Source organism: Maylandia zebra, linkage group LG15 (genome assembly GCF_041146795.1).
Source record: "Maylandia zebra isolate NMK-2024a linkage group LG15, Mzebra_GT3a, whole genome shotgun sequence".
Classification (NCBI taxonomy): domain Eukaryota; kingdom Metazoa; phylum Chordata; class Actinopteri; order Cichliformes; family Cichlidae; genus Maylandia; species Maylandia zebra.
Genome location: NC_135181.1, coordinates 9824688 through 9844037, shown reverse-complemented (window position 1 = coordinate 9844037; position 19350 = coordinate 9824688). Strand labels below are relative to the sequence as shown.

General features: G+C 39.8%; 1 protein-coding gene across 4 annotated transcripts in view; it reads left to right on the top strand.

Annotated features, from left to right (window-relative positions):
• Positions 1-162: 162 nt before the first annotated feature.
• Positions 163-19350, top strand: part of daam1b (dishevelled associated activator of morphogenesis 1b) — a 45609-nt gene continuing 26421 nt past the window's right edge. For 2 of the 4 annotated variants that reach the window (XM_012916556.4, XM_004541831.4), the window contains exon 1: positions 163-317. The gene's annotated coding sequence lies outside the window, so the exon portion shown is untranslated. Of the gene's footprint in view, positions 318-350; positions 578-15649; positions 16049-19350 lie in introns of those variants that run through there. The other 2 variants (XM_004541832.6, XM_004541830.4) reach the window with 2 other exon arrangements.

Genomic DNA, 19350 nt, shown 5'->3' with positions numbered 1-19350 from the left:
ACACCTCCAGAGCATTTAAAACCTAGCTTTGACCTCAACCTTCAAATGACAACGATATTTAGGCTACTAATTAAAAGGCAATGGTGAACAGCGCTCGTATCTTTCTACACTACAACTTCCATGAAGCAGTGGACTACAGGTTTGGAATAATAGAGCGCATGCGCGTTACCTGCTCGAGTAAATCGATGACCTCATGAGCAGCCCGGACCAACCAGTCGGTTGAATTCTCTGCCTGCCGTCTGCGCTGAATGTTTTTCTTGCGCTATACCTTTTCGAGCACATGAAGCGCTTACCAGAAAAATGTTCACCGTAACGAGGTAAGCGGACTGTCCTCAGACAGAACTTTACCGTTAACAGCTAAACCATTAAACCGCCCGAGAACCCACACCGCCGGTTGGGCTGCGTTGTTGTTGTTGGTGGTGGTGGTTGTGACCTCCGTACCGGTGTGGCCGGTCAGTGCTACAGCCGTCGTTGACATGACTGCGGTGAATTTACTCGAGCTGTCTTTGTTGAATTTTCACTGATGCAGCTATTTACTCTGGAGCACGCGAGTATCCAAAAACCTCGCCCGGACAAGGTGAGAGTCCGGTACTATTTGCATGTGTTTTGCAAATTGCTTTTTGTTGTGTCGCCTCTACCTGTTTGTGGAGTTTATTAAAAAAGAAAAAGAAAGGGGGGAGCTGTATAGGCTAGATAAACCCACTAAAGTTTGAAAAAGTAGGTCTAAAGAGGACCTTGGCAATTTCCTTAGTGGTTTTGGCCACGTTTTTATAATATCTCTTATAGTGTAACTTATTTTTTGGACAGGACAGTGGTGTTATAATCTATTAAAGAAAATAAAGGTTAATGTCTGAACTCTAACCTGTGCTCATAATTAACTACTGAACCTGTGTGACCAAAACTAAACTTACACCAACTCACATATCCACGTTTAAGAATCTAAATGGAAATTTTGGCTAATATTATTTAGATTTTTGGAAAATTGATTACAAGAAGGCCACCTTTACTATTTGGACAAATGAATCACAAATTAATTTTAATAAGCAGATCTTTATTGTGAACTTTGGCCAATGTGTACAGAGCTGGAAAGTAAGCCTTTCAGAGTCTTTAGGCACAAAGGTCCGTGCATGATAACGTTTAACTCTCTTTCATGTACATTAAGTTTTGATTTGAGTGCAGAGACATGTGAGTAAAGTACAAATATCCTTCAGAACGTTTCTTCCCTCTTACTGCCCAGCTCTAAGACTTTGCCTCTCCTGAGTTAATATTCACTTCTATCAAGTAAAATCACTCTTTTGAGAAGTCATGAAATCATAGGTCACAACACAGAGATTAGCACAAATCACCACGGTGGTAAGCTTATTCCCTGTTGGATGTTTATCAGAAAGGACTTACATTCCCGAGAATGAAAATGCTCTAAATCATTTGGGGGGGGGGGGGCTGTGTGTGCTTGTAATGGGCCGCTGCTGTCTTGTGAGACGGCTTACTGCTGTGGTGTGATCAGCAGACGTGTTTTCACTGTAAACACTGGAGAAGCCTTACATGATGTACCATGCTGTTATTTTGTCGACAGCATTAATGTGCAGACAGGGAGTCGGCTGGATACAGATGAGCATCAACAGGCCCTGACATTCAAATTACAAGGTTGTTTTTTTTTTTTTAAAGGGGCACTTTGCAAGTGATTAGTCTGTGTTGTAAGCACATGCTTTCCCAAGTGGGAATGTTTATCCAGTGGCTATGATATAATTGGGTAGTATTAACAAGCACAGATATATTGGTATTTGTGTAACTATACAGATTTGCAAATAGTGTCTAACTAAAATCAATTTGAGGCTTTTTGATTCAACTGTTTCTTGTGGTGAATCATCTCACCTGGCCACCTTAGACTGTGTTTACCTAATGTGCTTGTTGGGTCCTCTTGCCTGACTGATGAGCAAACACAACAGTGATGCATGCACCTTTACAAGCCTTGCTGCTCTGTGTGAGTTCAGTTTATCAGTTGCTGTTAGCAGCTATGTCAGGTCAGCTTTTGGTGATCAAAAGCACACCGAGTGGTGCATTATGACATGTTGTGATCCATCCCGATCTCATAGCAAAAACGTGAAATAGTCACTCAAAAGTAATCTATTTGATCATGTTCGTGGACATGTATTGTCACACTTTTAATGACATTTGGTACAACTCATTTCAATAGGAAGTACGTTTCATTTCTGCAGCACTTATGCTGTCCAGAATCATCAACAGGAACACATCTCTATGGAAACCAAGGAAACAAAACTTCATAACAAAGGGCAGCCATAATCGCTGTCTAAGTCTAACTCAATAGGTTTTATATCTTAAACCTACAATAAGTAAGTTACTTTTAATCCCTGAATAATAGGGCTGTGACTCCTTTTGTGATATATTTCAAGCTTTTCTGTTTTAATTTTGATTATTAAGACTGGCAGGTTATGGAAATTTAGAAATACAGAAATCTATACATGCAGATCATTACGTATGATCTGTATTTTAAGTTTAGTTTCAACTGTAATTTACTCAAACTTAGTTCATTACACAGAACCACAATCATGGGGAAGAATCATGCTAACACCTTTTCATATGAATGTTTATCTTTTTGAATTAAATCACAGAGCAAGTGAACTTGTTTTGTAACTGTTTTAATTTGAGTTTCACAAGAAAATAAAAGTAGGAAAATTGTATCCATAATGATGATTCAGTAGACTAAAAGATGTGTCTACTTTATGAAATACCTTGAGAGTTATGCCTTCTCCAGACGTGCGCAGAATTCAGTCACTGCAACTGCAGTTGTGCTATTTTTGTTGGCAGTGGTCAAATGTTGATGTTTCATGTCATCCTCCTGTTGTCACAGACGCAAACACACTGCCGTGCTGTTGGAAACAGACTTTGACAAAAGCTGTCCCTGGTGAAATCGACTGTGCCATTGTGAATGTCGGTTATAGTTGGCAGCAATCGGACTTATGTTCTCTGTCCTTAAATTTCCTCATTGGTGCTCTGAGACCAGCAGAGCAATATCAATGTGCAAGTAAATGAATAAAATCATGCTTGTCTCAGCCCAGATATGCCTCTAATTTTCACCAACTGGATGTAAAAGTACAGAATTAATAGAGATGTGAATAGCACAAGTATCTGATAATGTATGAAATGGAATGTGACAGTTTTGTCATACTGTATTAAAAACTGGGAAAGCGTTTGCTTCAGTTTGTGCTCTACAGAGCAAACTATCAACATTGAGTGTGCCAACCCACAAACTGCAGTGGTGTATTTTATCTGCTTTTCTGTCTGTCAACACACACACACACACACACACACACACACACACACACACACACACACACACACACACACACACACACACACACGGATGGAGAACTAGGCTAATGAACTGAGTGTTACGTTTCACAAGACCGTCTACATAGCAGCTGGGTGGGGGGACCTCCCTGGGAAGCTCACATTAAGTACTAAGGGTGGAAGAGTAACTGACAGTCCTGACAACAAGGATGGGGGAAGTGTAGACTAATCATTTTCTTCAATGCTGGGTGTCATTCAGGAGTGGCTCTGGCACAGCTGAGCACCTGAGGCCACCATGTGTGCGTGAAAGTGCATGTGCATCCTTTAAGGAAGGATATGAATGATATTCTGAAGTAGTTACTATAAATCATGGCATCTGGGAACTGGTTTAACTTTTTCCCATACACTACATTAAATGTACTGTAATGTCTAATAGCCTTAGTTAAGCTTTTAAAAGATAATTATTTACTGGAATAGTCAAAGTGACTCTCACAGTTACTGCAAGCAAGGTAGAAAGTAGCAAATCCAGTTAGCACATACCATAGATGGTTGACTTTGTTTGACTCATGCTAAATTTTTCACATCCTAATTCCCTCCCTGTACTGTTTCCACAAGGGTTGGGCAGTCTGACTGCAACTGTGAGAAAACAGAAATCCATCTGCTTTCGGTGAATTCCGCTGTCATTACTTCATGGGATTAGTGAATTGGTGGGGTTAGGTTAATTGGTGATTCTAAATTGCTTATAGGTATGAATGTGAGTGTGAATGGTTGTCTGTCTCTTTGTGTCAGCCCTGTGACAGACTGACGATCTGTCCAGGGTGTACCCTATGGTTGCTGGAATAGGCTCCACCCCACCACCCTCACTCATCATGTTGATTTTATTACCACACCTACTTCATAGGGGAAAATTTGAATTTTAAGTTGATCTCCTGTTTTTTGGTTTTTAAAATTGCATTGTTGAAAACTGGAATAATAATTGTATGTTGTATTTTCGCATTTTGCTGATCTCCACTGGTCTAATCAGTTCCATCAACTGGGCGGAGCATGAATGAAGAAGCCAAGTTTCTGGTTTAATATTTGACGGATTTTTATTGACGAAGTGACCTAAAAGTCTTTCCTTAATTGGTTCCTCTGGGTAATTATGGTTCCTGCTCTTCCTGTTGGTGCTAGTGCATCATGCTCTTAGATCAAGCTCTCTCTGTTTGACATGTCGTGGATCCTGTGGGATATATGTGGACCTGCAGCACTCTGCTCTCCCATCACAACAATAGGCCTGTATGACTGTTTGAATGTGCCATTCTTTGTGTGGTGTGCTTCACTTGGGCCAGACAATGGCTTCATTTAGCATCCCTTCTCTTTTTGAGGCCTGCTCTGTCACCATGACACCCCTGCCATGCCACACCCTGCCCCCAGTCTGGTTTAGCTTTGCACTTGTTTTCTCTCTTAGGACAGCTGGGCTTAGACAGCCATTGTTGGCCACACCCGAGACCCAACCTCACGTTTTCAGGATTGTTGCTCTGTGGCCATGTGTTCACAGCTTGCTATAGTTTTTGAACTTGAGAATAAACTAAGGCTGCCCTCAAGGTTGGTGCAGACCTGTTAAAATTATCTAACAAAGAAAATCAAACACAGAAATAAATCTATGATTGAAGGGTTTCCTGCAATGCTTTATGCTAGAGGTTAGAAAACAAAGATCACCTCTGCCAACAAGGATTGTGGTGTTGCAGTATAACTGTGACGTTTAAAAATAATATCTATATAAAGTTTTTGCCTGTTACTTTCTAGTTGGCACTTTAGCAGAGTTGATCATGGTATTGCATAGCCAGTTATATTTATTCTTTTAAGTTTCTACAGATATTGCAATAATATTGTGATAGTGAATTATTTTGTTTATTAAAGTTGGCAGTAAAAAATCTGATATTGTTACAGCCCTTACTAAAAACATTCACATCTTTGTGAAACAAAATATAAACTCAGTGGGAAAGAGCTAAGCTGAAGAACAGACATTACATATAGTATATCTGCTTTTTCGGACATCAGCCAAATTGATCACAAGATGAGGCGTGTCAGAACCTGGCTGGATTACTACCTCAGCTAAACAATTTACTGAAGGAAATCCAGGATTACAGCTACTGATGTGTGATTTGTCTTTTTGTTTTAACTAGAAAGAAAGAATGTGAAACCTGCCATCATCCTTTTAGTGCAGAAACGCACGTATTTCATGACCTGGAGGCCGAATGCTTTGTTAACTTCTCTTTTTCTGGCCTCTGCTTTGCAGTTTAATTCACATCAAGCAAAACAGAAAGAAACTATAGTTCTATTAGTAATCGGTGCATTTTTGTACCATGAGCTCTTCATTACATATGGTTAACATTTATATTAGTAGATGAGTTGAGATCGTCACACAATGAGTGAGCACTGATTGTGTTTTTTCCACGACCTCATTGACACTTGACCTTTGAGATTGTCCATAGTTGAAAGGGCAGTACACCCTGTTTCTAGCTCAGCCTCTCAGCTGCAGCAGATTTTTCGTTAATGTGTTTCAGGCTGACACACTTTGGACTTCATGGTAAGTAATGGATCCCTCATGGAAAGTCATTCAGTTTTATTAGCAATGAAAAATGCATCACAGCTACATAATGTAAGGTGGATCAATAACAGCAGTCACTGCAGGTGTCTCAAACTGTCATGTTTTACTTGCTGTTATTACATTTAGAATAAGAATATAAATTCTGAAGATTATTAGCCTCCATCTGCTGAACGCAGTGTAAATATTGGGCATGGTGAGTTCGTCCAAAGCCCTTTATAGTCACTGATTTTTGCAGCACAAATTATCTCCAAAGAGCAGCTTCCCTCAGAGAAACCAGCCTTGATCTAGAGTTTTGTGCTTCTATAACTAGAACTGGGTGACCTATGAAATTATATTTTGGGCTGATCTGAACGTGTTGCAGTTGTGCCCTGGAGAACACAGTACAAGCTGTGCTACTTCTGGCTTCCTTTTTGAGATTTAAAGAGATAAAGACTTTACGATTATGATACCTGCAATGTTGATGTTTACACGCTGATGGATGCAACCTTCTTATTGCAGTCTGACCAGAGGAATGTGGAAACATTTGTTTTAAAAGTGAGGTTGAAGTTCTGTACTGCAAATTTCATCCACAAGAAGGAGATCACACCAACTTTAATAGAATATAACAAACTGTTCTATGACTAAAATTAACATTTGTGATGTAGTTTTTCTGGGTAAAGGGTCTGTAATTTGAAATAATTGTCTCGGGGTGTATGGTATGTCACATGATGGAGACTAAATTAGCTTTTTTTGGTTCATGCTGAAGTCTCAGAATTACTTAAACTTTTCATCTTGTGTATTTTTCTAATTATATAATAGTACTGCTTTGCTTTTGGAGTTCAGTTGTAGTTAAGTTAGAAAATGACTGTTCTCTTGCCAGGCTGAAAGAAATAAGTCAAACCTCAGATTATCATGACAATGAGCTTCAAAATTAATCAAATGTGTGTCTCAGCCACAAGATGTGGAAAGAGTGTATCCACGGTCGAGTTCAAACAAAGGCAGCATGCAGTCCTGTTCTCTGTATATGTGTGTGTCTGTGGGGGAGTCCTTTATAAGCACGATGTTGGTTGGGAGGGTAGGGTGGATTTTATAGGCCAGGAGGGATTCACGTTTCAGCCCATGCTCGCCTCTCTCTTTTGTCTAGGTCACGTTAATAATGCTAACTCCCAAAAGCAGAGATGTGTTAAAATTAGAATTCTGTATGAGTGTGCAGTTTTGTCAGAGAGTAAGCAACCGGTTGGATGCCAGCATTTTGTCTGACAGCAAATTCAATCAGTTCAGGTTGCAGCTTGAAGTTCTGCTAATAGCTGTTCAGTCCCTGAAAGCTGACGTGCATTTAGCATATCAAAGTGAATCATATCACACACTATGATGCAGCTTTGTTTCTTGCACAAACAGGTCTTGTTCTCTAGCGTTTCACCATCAAGTATTAATAGTCACAGCATTTCTTTAATGTTCTAACTTATAAATCATTGTAAATGATGAATGTCTACAGCTGGAAAAGGTGATTGATGTAGGTCCTGGAATTTCTCAGGGTGTGGACTCTATCTAAAAGTAGCAAAATATTAGGCTTGTTTTTATATTTGTCTTAGACAAACCCCAGCAACAATGCTGTTACCTCATGAAACTGAATTTCAAGCCTTTGGGATACATATTCAGTTTCCCATTTTACAAACAACGTGGATTTGCACATTATGCTGTTTTTCCTGTTTTCATTTCTTCAATGGATGAGGTCAGATGCCAACTTGTTTAAATCTTCCCCAGACACAAACCAAAGCATGTGTGACAGGCTTTGAAACAGCAGACAGATATCAGATTCAGCCCCAGATTGTGCCAGAGCATGGCATGCTTTATCCTGCTCTTAAAATACTGCCCTACCCCTCCAGAAAGCAACACTCAAGTTTGAACAAGTTATCAAGCAAGAGAACAACGGGAGAAGAATGTTTGGGCTATGCCATTTATCTTTCTGTTATGCTGGATGATGTAACTTTATCAGTTTAGACGTTTAAACTCAGGAAAGGATTAAGACTCTGCCGTTGTTAGCTTCTTTTGGCCTGATCATGGATGGACTTCACATGATCTGCAAACTATCACTGCCTCGATTCAGGATAATCCTCATAATAATTTATGTGATGGAAAAAAATGTCTCCTTTGTTGCATTAATGCCTCTTAAGCTGAGATGTTGTTGGTATATTTGACATAATGTAATTTCCAGTTAATTGAGCTGGCATGTCAAGAGCCAGTAATGTTAGTCATGCACATTCTTATTGAATTAGAAGTATTTGCAATTGTTTTATTTTTAAAAGTTCCTTTGTTTCTTTGTTGTGATGCATATTAAAACTTTTGACAAATTACATTCATATGATCTTAAATTAGTCAGAGCATGGTCATAGATTCATAAAATATTTCCAGAAACAGTATTCAAAGATTCTTTGTTGTTAATAGATAGTCACTTAACAAAATTCTGTGCAGTAGTTCAATATACACAATAGGGAAATGGTATATACAATAGAGAAACGTTTAAACGGAAGTACTGTATTATGAGTTGTGAAGTTTAGTCTTTTAAAGCATGAGGTGTGTATGTTTTTGTATAGAGTTCACAGGTATGTGAACCACCTCAGTCTGGGGGTTCTTGTTTTTATGGTCAGAACTAACAAAATACACACAAACCACTAAAGAGCTTATAGCACCGAGTCGCTACACACAAAAGTACATGCAGACTAATATGAAACGTCTTTCTATATAAAAGATAATCAGAGGATCTTCTTTGTTACTTCTGGGAAAAGAAGGCATCCTGATTTTCCTTGAAAAAGATTTCAGGCTGCTGCTCGAACAAGCAGGATTCCCAAAATATAACACATCTGTGTGATAACAGCAGTGTACAGAAGTGATGAAAACAGCCATGTAGTCAGATGAAACCGGTTAACGGTTAAAAATGTTCTTGAGCAGTGATAGTTTTACAGCTGCTTGTTTCAGTGTTGTAGCCACAAATCTGGCTAGTAATTCAAGGCTTTTAAATCTCCTTTTTCTTTTTTTTTTTTTCTCTAAGCAAAATTGCAGTAGTGTTAGCATAGCATATATATCTACTCAACAATCATTCAGTTGTACTGCTTCCCTGAGCACAGTGTTGTTTTCCAGGAGTTTGCGTTGTGCAGCTGATAGCTGTGACGCCACAGGGCAAAGGCTGTCAGGTCAGTCCTGTTAAACAGCAGGTGGCCTTGTTAACGTCCACAAACATCTTTTTTTTTTTTTCTGCTGTTTATATTTTGGCTTCATTTTTTTTTTTCTTTACAAGGCCCAGCTCTGAGGAGAAGCTTCTCCAAAATATTTCCTAGTTTTAGTTTATTGTTGTAGCATCTAGTTCTCTGGTTGTTTTCCCCCTACTGTTATCATGGCACACTTTAAGGTAAGCAGCTTTGTAACTTAGCCATCCTGTCGTGCAAGATGGCCATCTACTGTATGGTGGCTTAGTTTTACTTCAGACTTTGCCTCTGTGCCAGTGAATTAGTCATGCGTCCTGCTGGCATTAAGCCAGTCTCACATCCGTGTTAATGGCCATAGAGGAGACTCAGACTTTGAACCTTTTCTCATGGATTTTCGCCTGGTCATGTGTGACACACACTAATGGACCCATGTGCTTTGAAGCTGTCTTCACCCACGGAGCAGACTGGATACTGATTAGATTATGCTGGATTATCATTACTTTGTTTGATTTGATTTGTTTACTTATATTTTACCTCTACAGTAATATTCAGTGCACTGGGCTGCCTCCGCTGCCTTATCTCTCTGCACGAAAACTTAACCACTGATTTCTCAGCGCAGTGCCAACATCTGGAGGGATCAGCAAGTTAAGCCATGGCCTTTTAACCCTCAAGTTCAGTCAATCCATTACAAGCACGATCACTGCAGCTGCACCATTTCACGTCATAATATTTTTGCAGCAGTGTCTTCCACTTCTTCCTGGAAGACTTTTTTTTTTTTTTCGTTGCTTTGCTGTAGCCATAAATTCTCCAGGTTTGCCTAAATAAAGATGTTATTTTACAGTTTGAGGGCAGTAGAGGTAAAAAGGTTCAGAAAGTACCCTACGTGTAGTTTAGTTTTGATACAAATCCACACTAAATATAAGATTAGGGACTGTTTCATGGCTGAAAGATAGCTTTGTTTTTTATTAGATAAATGAGCAAGGAAACAACTTGAAGATAACAAGTACTTTGTCAAAAGTCCATTGAAGCTTTAATATGAGTGAGAACATCTTGAACTCCTGGTCCTCTTACTGGCTTTTTCCAGAACTTACATTTCAATTCACTTATCTCAACAAACTCCACAGAGAGAAACTTTGGGATTGATTTGAATGGGCCGTGAAAGGCTACAGGAAATAAAAGCTCTGTCTTAACAAGTACGTCATGATGTATAAATGGAAAAACACCAATCTCTATGCTTTTTCCAGTTTGCTACATGTATCCTCTTTTAGATGCACTTTCACATTTTTTCTTTTTTTTTGTCTTATTTCAGAAATACAACTCCATTCTTCATGTCGAAAGTGTTGTATCCAGCTGCTTGGCTGCGTTCTGCAGATTAGTAGATGTAGAAGGTTATGCGGGCCTTCTGAGATGGACCTGGTTGAGGGAGTAATTACAAGCTTTCCAAAGGGTGGAAGGGACCAGTAAGACCCTTTTTAATCCTGGCATTTAATTTTGTGAATGTTAGGAGGGTCTCCTGCAAGGGAAGGGCTGCATGGTTGGAATTTATAGATATAGCTCCACCCTGAATGAAACACATGCACACGGTGAAGCGCTGTAGCCTTCCACCACATGATACGAGCCATAATATTACGTTCCCCCTTCACACATTCCTTTGCAGTAGTTGGAGAAAGTGTTTTTTTTATTTAGCGGCTGTCAGTCATGATTCAGCTCAGACATCCTTATTATTACTGTGCAGCTGAACCTTGGGTTTATTTTTTTGCACGTGTGTGTGTGTGTGTGTGTGTGTGTGTGTGTGTGTGTGTGTGTGTGTGTGTGTGTGTGTGTGTGTTTTTTTTTTATCTTAATTTGTGTGTGCTTTTGACTGGCTCCAATGATTCACACTGTTATCTGAACAATAAGCTATTAAGTTATTTTTTACATTACCATCACAGCTGTACTTTTCTGCAGCCAATCAGGTTTCTTGTTTCACAGCTGATGTGTTGCACATTGATATTCAAGCTTCAGCAGCTTGAATATCTATATATATATTAGAGATGGACCGATCCGATATTACGTATCGGTATCAGTCCGATACTGACCTAAATTACTGGATCGGATATCGGAGAAAAATAAAAAAATGTAATCCGATCCATTAAATATCACGAAAGCACCTCACAAAACTTGCAACACGCCGTAACTCACCTCAGAACGTTAGCACGTCAGAGCAGTATGCATCACGTGATAGAGCGGCTGTGGCATGCGGGACCTGTCGGTGGTCTGGATAGCATTTGGAGCTTCGCTAGCAACCCAGCATTTCATCTCCGACAAAGTTATCCCGAGAGAAGTAAAGCAAGTGTGTAAGTCCATCTCTGAATGTTTGTAAAGCATTCCTGCGTTAAGCTTAACAAGCGACTGCCTCTCCTGCTGCTACTTCAATCATGAAACTGCTTAACGATCAGCTGATCGGCTTTTCTGTTGCGAGTCCGTGTCTCTAGTTTGCTTTTGGCCCACTTTGCACCAGAAAGAGGAAACCAGCGGCTGAACAACAGCAGCACATTTAAGCTTGATCAGCTGTTGTTAGAATGTATTTATTATTACTTTCTACTCGAGGATCTTTTTCTACGTAGCTGACGCTGGTAACTGTGCAGGGGCGGATCTAGCAAAGTTTAGCCAGGGGGGCCGATAGGGCATTAACAGGGGAAAGGGGGCACAAAGACATACTTTTCTTTCTTATTCTCATTTAAAATGTCTAGCTTTTAATAAATAATTATCTGACACCCAAAGTTTTAATTTGATGTAAAATGAATAGAAGTCAATTACTGTATATAGTAACTATTAAGTCTAATATATATACCCTAGTAAGCTATAGTACTTTTTCCTTTGGGAAGGTACCATCTGTGCAGTCTGCAATTTTGTTGAAGAAAGATGTTGAATCTATTTAATATTTCTTGAAAAATAATTGATTTCTGTGCATTTTTTTTTTTCACACTGCATCAAATTAAGGTTGATTACGTCGATTAAGCATCATGAGGTGGAGCGTGAGGGGTGGTTCCCTATTTTTTATTTATTTATTTTTGTTGTTGCTGGGAGTTGGAACCCTATTAGTTAGGTTGCTTAATATTTATGCTAAGTACTCTTTAAAATACCAGAATAGGGAGGATGGTGTAGGTTTAAGTTTATTAGATTGATCAGTATTGCTGAACTATGAAATATATTTTTTTTGCATACAGGTATAACAGAATAGCTTTAGTGTAGTTGTTGTTTTAAACTTGAGTATGAACTTATACAAAATGCAGCAAGATATTTAAAAAACAGTTTTGTTGATTAAAAAACACTATATCGGATTCATATCGGTATCGGCAGATATCCAAATTTATGATATCGGTATCGGTATCGGACATAAAAAAGTGGTATCGTGCCATCTCTAATATATATAGATAGATAGATAGATAGTAGCCATAATATGTACTTTTGTTTGTTGGAAGTCATAAAACAGGGTAAAGTTTAACTCTGTGCTTAAATGATTAACAGAAAGGTTCAGTGGAGTTGCTGCCAGAGGATGGCTGTTCCTGATAATTCTTAACCTGCAGGTGTAATGATGCAAAACCCTCAAGCTAGTGCTGTCATAGATTGTCATTCAAGCATGCACATGCTGCAAGATGAGCAGTCTACCAAAGAGAAAAACTACTTGTTAGTGACACACCGTTTTATCCATGATAGTTTAAGCTCATTTTTCCAGACTCTCCTCATCCACATTATTCTATTGTTGTCTCATTATCCTAAATGTTCAGATTGCAGGTAGAAGTAAGGATGGTAGGACATAAAAATCTTTATTTTATAAACTTTTCTGGATTTCCTTTTTAAAGAGGAGTTCATAAAAATGCTACACATGAAAGAAAGCTACACAGTCTTTCTTCATAGATTCTAGTTTAACAGAAATGCAGGAGAGTAATACCGAATGTTACTAAAAACATTGCCATCCTCAGTACACCAAACATTGGCCGTTACACGTGGTGCACACGAGGTCAACAAAACATTGGTCCTGGCTTTTTATCGACACAGCAGATCCATCCCATCAGAACAGGAGCCGTCCATGGGAACCGGACCTGTCTGTTGTTCCAGCTGCACGACATTCTTTTCAGAGGCAGCTACCCAGCACTGTACAGCTTCCACTGTTATCCATTCATGACTGCACCGGCGCGGCCTGCCACTGATGTCTGTTACCCCAGCCCTGTAGAGATAAACTGTTTCACACAAGCCCAGCTATGTGGATCAACAATGCAAACTCAGACGTGGAACTATAAAGTCCGCAGTGAGAAAGTTGAAGGGCTTCAAAAGATAACGTTTTCTATCATCTAGCCGTAACATGTGACTGGATCAGAGATCTAAAAGCTGCAGACGGCTTTACATGCTGGCATGTCCAGATGAGAGGGAAAGGCAGCTGCTGGAAAGCTGAACTTTTGAAAACCCTGAAATCAGGGAAAGTGACATTACTAAACTCTGACGAAGACGGGCAACATTTTTAAAGCTTGCTTGCAGCTGTCAAGGTTTAAATGTTGCTTTTAGGTTTGATGTGCGACTTCCTTTTGGCAGGGGTGTGTTTAGAATCAGTTTTCTTGGCAAGCAGAGTAAATTCATAGTCTCGGTTATAGTTTCACTTACAGAGCATATAATACTCCTGTGTTTCTGCCATATTTCTACTTATGGAGATTCAAAATGGTGTTGAATAACATAATATACAACAAAAGCACTGAGAGATTTCACTCTCATGAAACGGCTTGGTAATGCTTCACTCACCTGTTTTGTTTTGTAACGAACAAAAGTTAATAAGTAGGGGAGAGCGTGCTGGTGTGGTGGTTGCCTTGATTCCACTGTTTGGTGGGTTCTTTCTGTGTAGAGTTTGCATGTTCTCTGTGTGCTTGTGTGGGTTCTCCCAAAGTACTCTAGCTTCCTTCCACATTGGATAAGAAGAAAATAAATGGATGAATGGATAGATGTTACTGACTGATGACACTTAATTTGTCTACACCTGCATGGAACCGGGTGTCTAAATCAGGTAGATAATTTTCTCTTATGAGAACATGTCTGATTTTGTTACCTTCACCATTGAAGAAAACAGATGGACAAAATAGTCATTAGTACAGATGACATGTTTTCAAACATTACGTCAGAGGTGAATCAACACGCCACAGTAAATTTTCATATTGCGACATCATATGCTTATTGCTGTTGGTTTGGAACATTTGATTCTATTTAAACAAAGCTTAGAGTGAGTGTCCCTTATGCGGGGAGGAAAAAAAAGCAGTGTTATTTTATCTGAGATCATTTTATGTCTTTGATCCAAAGACTGTGTATAAAAATAGACGTGGTCACTGTGATTCGGTTTGTGGACTACCATTCTGAAGCCTCGAGTTGCGCAATTTGGCTGAAGCCATCTTGTTTTTGTTAAAACCAGATGTCACAAGCACAGGTTGGATCGTAGTGAGTAATCGAGAACACTACACACCCATACGGTAGTGGTGTCAATCAGTAGGGAGCCACACCCTAGCACATACGTAGGTTTATTGTCTGTTGTTCTAAATGGAATTTCATTTACATAAAGTTTGAAACTAGTGATTTGGAGCATAAATTTCATAAGTGTTTCTTTGCGTCATAAGTGAGCAGTACGGTCATTTTATCATATAAATGTGTGCAATCAGACTTCTTTTTGCAAGCAGAGATCATCAGTATCAGAGGAGAATCATAATTAAAATGTCAAAACAATCAAGATGATGCTGTTCTACATGTTTCACAAAAGTCTTTTTTTTAATACTTAAGAAATTTGTCAGTCACTTTGTAATAGAGTTTTCTATTAAGACTTCAAATTTTTCTGACTTCACTGATGGCTGACTATTACTTTTTTACGTTAGTGAAGGTAAAATTCCTGTCACACTGTGTTCTGACTGTATGTGCAATTGATTGTAATTTCATGAAAGTCATTCTCAGAAAATTCCATATGCAATTTTATTACTTTGGTGTCTGAAAAAAAAAAAGTCACAGTGTTGCAATTCAGGAATGTTTATGGATGCTGGATTTTGTTAAGCAGTAATTAGCTGAGATGCACTCATGATACATGTGCAGTAAATCATGTGGGAGTGTCTGACATTGTTTAGATTAAAATTCTTTGGGATGTTATCACCGTTTCGAGACTGCAGTGTTGCATATTCTGAAGGTGTTTTATTAAACACAGGACTTCAGAATAATGATGAGAAGCAGTTCAGCTCTTCTGCTTTCTTTCGTTTGGACATTGGTTTGGACATTGCTTCATTCCTCCAGCATCCCTGGCACACGTGAATAGCATCCTTCTTCTCTCCCTGTCACACATTTCCACCACACAGCCTTCTTTTCTTCCTACAGCTCTTCAAACAAGCCCTCTTCAAGCAAACCCTTCAAGAAGTTGTTCACAGCCGGTAGGGGTGGGGGGGTGGGGAAGCAAGCTGGGCGGTGGCCACGGCCCTCCTGTATCCTATTAGGACTAGGAGTGTTGAAAAGGGGTGTGGCCTGGAGCCAGTAACATCTGTGCCTCTCCCCTCTGCCCCCACGGCATTCTGCAGAGAAAGGCAGAGAGAAGGAGGCTAGGGAGGGAGAGAATACGAAAGAAGTACTCGCCAGCCAGCTGGCTGTGTGCATGATCTCAAGCAGCAGTTCGTTCTATGTACGGCGAGTTTATCCCTTGTTTGCCCTGCAGCCATCACAGAAACACATCCTCAACCTAACTGGGATTTTCCTTTGACAGCCTCTGAGAAGGTGCTTATTAGCCACTTAAACCTCATCCAGATGACTTTGAACCTGCGTGGACTACATACCTTGTGCAGGAAATGCTCCACTGCATGCTGTGTACAGGCATAGTTTTTTCTGTCGACAGTGCAGAAAGCTGGATACTGCAGTGAGTTGAGGATATAAAAGGAATGCTAAGAGCACAACAGAGGGAAGCTCTCTCCTGGACAGGGTAAGACAAGCAAAATGCATCTTCCAATTCTACCCTATAATTAAATGAATGCAAGGAATAGGAGCGAGGAGCCGAAGCCGGCTATCTGCTGGCTGAAATGTTTGAGTGTGGACTGCATGTGACCGGGAGATAGTTGGAGGCTATCAGCGTGTGAGTGAGGGGAGTCGGGGCTGCTGGTATGCTTTATCATTCCCCAGAACACAAGCTGGATTGGATTCCTCTCACCAATACGTAGGTGAATGTATCACGTCTGTCTAATTAAGAGGTGTTGGTGCAGAAAAACAGTGTTGCCGTAGTAACCGAGGGGGAAGGGGAGGATGACAGGTCGCTCCTGCCGGGGCCCACGGCTGATTTCATGGTGGGAGAGTTGTCCTGTGTATGCGGGGAATGCCCCATAATGACAAGGCTGCTCTGGAGATAGGGTGAGGTGCTGGTAGAAATATGTGCTTACACACACACACACACAAACACACACACACAGACACAGTGGCTACAGGGTGCTACCTCCCACCAGCTTCTCTCCCTGGTTTGCTGCCCATTATCAGTATCAAGTGAGTGAGAGAGGGAGAGGATGGCATATTTTTTCCATGATGGGAGTGGAGTGCAGATAATCAGGTCAATGAAAGCAATGTCACCTTGAGCGTAGAGGGGTCCGCTGATTCTCCTCGCTCGTTTCCTGCCACTGCCCATCCTTCTCAGGTTCCAGTCTCACTTCCGCAGCGCCTCTCTCTCTCGAGAGAGAGAGAGAGAGAGGCTGCACACTACACATAACATAAATACTATATGGACTCATGGATTACAATAGAGTAGTTGTAATTTTGTGTGGATTTTACAGTGCGTCTGGGTGATGGCAAGCTAGATTTTTACCCTGTAATCCGTAATGGTTTTGTTATTTGTTTATGTCTGCTGAATTAGAGCGACAATCCTATTTTCTCCCTTATAAGCATCCAGAACAGATTAAAAAGGAGGGTAATGTGCACTGGAAAGGGCTTACATTAAATCACCCTCCCACCCAGCTTGCACCGGTCACCCACCGCTCTGGTTGCCATGGCAACTGAGGAAGAGGTAGGGATTTTTAAACTGCTGCAGCTCAGGGTATCCTGGAAAATATTACAGCGCAGTCCCCACCCTGTTATTGATGATCTGTGAGTTTGTACATTTCATTACTCAGGAATAAATATGTGATTGGTGTTGGACTGTGCCTAGCTGTGGCACACATGAATCTTTTGCAGTACACAGAAAGATCACGATGACAGCTAGCGGTCCTTATAAGGCACCGCTAGCTGTCTTTCAGACTGGGGGATTTATATTTGTACTCACCAGTTGTTTATTACTTGCTGTTCTCTCTTCGATCTCACTGCTTATTTACAGTGATGCAGTTGTTTGTGATACTGATGCACGCGTGGGAACTGTTTCAGAGATGGCACTGATTGTCTGCCCTTGCTGCTCATAATTGAGGGCATATTGATCCTCCAGTTTAATGATTCTCAAGCTCTCGACCTCTGCATGTCTACATACAAAAGAGCTAAAGTACTCCTTCATCCATTGGCCAATCAGTTCTTTTCACAATAAAATCATTTCTGGGAATGCTGTAATTTCCAACTTCTGAGCTGTCACCAACATTTAAAATAACAATTTACGACTGAAAGCTGTTAACTCACACTTTTCTTTTAAATATATATATATATATATATATGTGTGTGTGTGTGTTTATAATGATGTCAGTGATAAGACATGGTGTAATCCCACCTTAGTGCATTGCTTTGATTTATTACATGCAATACTGTGGATACAAATCACACTGGTGCATTAATAGGGGCATGAAGTGGGTGTAATGAGCGGCTTGTTTTATATGCTATTTTTAAACTGCGCTGTTCTTTTTCCTTTTATCTTGAATGTAGTCGATAAATAGAATTTGAGATGACAGCAATGAAACTCTGGCATACTGTCGCATGTTCAAGTATTTTCCATCTTTGCCCCGAGTCTAACCTCCATGAAAGCCTGGCCTGTTCAAAAATGCTAAGATCTTAAGAGTGGGGGGTTGAAGACTCTGTCTGCAGAACAAGTTTGGCAACCTTGCTGGTGGAAAGTGCAGTAGCCTTTTAACCTGCTTTTTAATCTCTGTCCTCCCAGCATTATCTGCACACTCCCAGTTTCTCAAAGTATATTTTTTGCTTTGTGCTCATACATGTAAGAATCACAGGAATTTTTTTAAGAGCTGTGGAAGAGCTTGGAATATATGTATATTTGTAACAGTAATAAACTGATACTAAAGCCTATTTGGTTAATATTATTATAGTTTTTGCAACTATTAAAGTGTCAAAATATGGTTTGGTGAGCATCCAGTCAGTTTCCCTGTTGGAGTTTCTATAAAGGAATACAAGCTTGTATAGAACTAGAGGGTACCACATGTTAGATTCACCAGTGATTTGAATCTTTCCAAGACCATAGAATAATTTGGTGATAAACAGCTGCTTATCATCACTGGGTGTGCACAACGCTTTGTTCATAAAATAATGCAGGTCAGGTTATCAGTCTTCTAATCAAATATTCACTTACAGAGTTTATTGTTCACACTTTATGTTAGTCAGCCTCAACGTGAGTGTATATATCTTTCTCTTTCTGTTTTTGAAAGCAGTTGTGGCTTCAGATGCATCATAGACTATGACTAGAGTACTGTCTCCAGAAGTGTGTGAAGATCATGAGCCTGTGTACTGAAAACAAACAAACAAAACAATTAGATTACCTTTATGTAACATAGGTAATCGAATTTGCTGGAGTTTTTTTTTTTTTTTTTTTTTTTTTTTTGTTTTACCCCAAGCAGTTACAGCAGGGTCTCGGAGTACAGAATAGCATTTACTTGTATTGTTTACCATTAGTTGTTATATCCAGGGTTATAGTATTAATATGGATCTAATTTGCCTTAAAGAGTCCACTGACAGATTTTTTTTTTTATTTTTTAAACTGTTTTATTTATGCACATAAGCACGTCATCATAAAACAGGAAAAAACTATGGCAACAATAGAGTCGGATTACAATTCTTATGGTCACAGCCCTGACTAACTTTGAAACATTAACTTTCACTACTTCAAAGTGCTACAAGAGCTTTTATAACCCACAGCCCTGTAAAATGACTGTAAAGTGTATCACCCGATGGAAGAATCGCTTCCTTTGTCTCTGTGTTATCCCTTTCTCTTCGCTTTGCGTCTCTCTATGTTAATCCTGTAATCTGAGAGCCACTTCAGCACTGCTCCCTCAGCCATGTGACATTAATGCTCCAGAGGCAATGCCTTTGTCATAT